The following is a 2,365-nucleotide window of genomic DNA, read 5'->3' on the forward strand; positions in this document are numbered from 1 at the left end:
TTTACTTGCAAATTTTCCATGATTTACTTTTATGCACACAAGGTGTTTGTGAAAATGCCAACCTTAGTTTTTGAGTAGATTTTCCCATCTTGGCTTGTGGTTTAAGTTCTTAGGATACTAGAGTCATAATGTCTGACATTTAGTGATAATTCTTGGTTAGTTAGTCGACTCTTGTTTCCGTTGACGCTAGCCTTTTACCATCTAGTTAGTAAGTTGACTAGGCGAGATTAACTCATCATAATTACCATAGTTGTGGTTATGGCAATGATAGGATTCCTTAGATCCTCATTCCCTAGTCAAGGCCCTTTATTGCATTTTCACTTGTTTTGATCTCATTTCTTTTTTTTACTTGCATAAATTAACAATTTCGCTCGTTCCTTAGTTGTTTCATTTCTTAGTTCTTTTAAGCTTTAGTTTTTTAATTTAAAACCCTCTTTTCCTCACAACTGAAAGAGAAAACACTTCGTTCGCAGTCCTAGGGAGAACGACCCGAGGTTTAAATACTCTCGGTTTATGTTTTGTATTGAATTTATTATTTGATCTTAAGAGTTCATGATTGGTTTGGACTATACTACTAACGTATTAATTCTTAATTCTGAACTAAGCAAAACTCTCTCTGTCAGGGGTGCCCAAGAAGACCCAAACTAACACCTCACTACATTCTTGAGGATTTGTGACACTGTAAAGTCCAATGATGTACACCCTGACACCTACAAGCTACTTCTGTTCCCTTTTTCACTCAGGGATAAGGCAGCAAAGTGGTTGGAAGCATTCCCCAAGGAAAGCCTGACCACTTGGGATGATGTTGTGAACAAGTTTCTAGCAAGATTCTACCCTCCACAGAGAGTAAATAGATTGAGAGCTAAGGTGCAAACTTTCAGACAGCAAGGTGGTGAAATGCTTTATGAGGCCTGGGAGAGGTTCAAAGATTTGACAAGAAAATGCCCACCGGATATGTTCAATGAGTGGGTGCAATTGCACATCCTCTATGAGGGACTGCTATATGAGTCAAAGCAGGCAGTAGATCATTCTTCAGGGGGCTCACTCAACAAGAAGAAGACCATTGAAGAAGCCATAGATGTCATAGAGACTGTGGTTGAGAATGAGTACTTCTATGCTTCAGATAGAACTCAAAAGAAAGGAGTGATGGAGCTCAATTCTATGGATGCCTTGTTAGCCCAAAATAAGGTGATCATTGCACAGCTAGCAGCCTTAACCAAGAAGGTGGAGAAGAATCCAGTCTCAGCTATTCAAGCCCAAGCCCCTCCACAAGAAGGAGATGCACCAGAAGTTGAATGTGAATGGGAGCAAGCTAACTATGTGAACAATCCATCTAGACCACCATATGATCCAAACTCCAAGACATATAACCCAGGTTGTAAGAACCACCCAAATTTTGGGTGTGGAAACCAACAAAGCCATAATCAAGACCACAAACCATACCAATGTAGCTAATACAACAACCCCAACCCCAACCCCAACCATCAATCAAGCAACAACAAACCCTACCATAACTCACACAATGCACCATACCACAACTCACACAACTCACACAACCAACAACCACACAACAGCCACCACCAAGATACATCATCCTCAACCATGCAACCATGTGAAACTAGCAGCAATTTTTCAAAATTGGAGGCTGCCATAGCACAATTGTCATCCCAACTAACAGGGACTATTTCCACTATCCTGGAGAGACAAATACAAGCTGAACAAAAGATAGATGCAAACCAAGAGGAGTTCAGATCCAACATAAGAAATCAAGGGGCAGCAATTTCAAAATTAGAAGCACAAGTAGGGAGCTTGTCTAAACAAATACCGATTTCTACACATACATTTCCCAGTAATGCCATAGCCAACCCAAGAGGGAAATGTAAGGCTATCACACTAAGAAGTGGAAGAGTTATAGAAGAAGCACCTCCAAGCCAAAACAACCAAGAAGAAAAAGCTACAAAGGAACTTGAAACCAAGCAAGAAGAAGAGACCCCTACACCATCCTCACCAAAGCAAGTCCTAAAACCTTATGTGCCACAAGCACCTATCCACAAAGGCTGAGGAAGGATGGGAAAGACTGCCAGTTCTCTAGATTCCTATAAATCTTCAAGAAGCTCCAGATCAATATACCTTTTGCAGAGGTGTTAGAGCAAATGCCACTCTATGCCAAATTTTTAAAGGAGCTCATGACAAGAAAGAGGAACTAGGGTAAAAAGGAAACCATAGTGATAACTGAGGAGTGCAGTGTCATCATACAAAAGAAGCTGCCTTAAAAGATAAAAAACCTTGGGAGTTTTCAAATTCCCTACATCATAGGTGATATCAACATTGAGAAAGCATTGTGCAATCTAGGCTCCAGCATCAA

The 2,365-nt window shown here is 40.5% G+C and overlaps 1 non-coding gene across 1 annotated transcript; it reads right to left on the reverse strand.

Moving 5' to 3' along the window:
* Nucleotides 1-852: 852 nt before the first annotated feature.
* Nucleotides 853-958, reverse strand: LOC112739353 (small nucleolar RNA R71). Its single transcript, XR_003170290.1, has one exon. It is a non-coding gene; the product is annotated as a small nucleolar RNA R71 (small nucleolar RNA).
* Nucleotides 959-2,365: the final 1,407 nt, after the last annotated feature.

The sequence above is a fragment of the Arachis hypogaea genome, chromosome 13, assembly GCF_003086295.3.
Source record: "Arachis hypogaea cultivar Tifrunner chromosome 13, arahy.Tifrunner.gnm2.J5K5, whole genome shotgun sequence".
NCBI classification, from domain to species: Eukaryota; Viridiplantae; Streptophyta; class Magnoliopsida; order Fabales; family Fabaceae; genus Arachis; species Arachis hypogaea.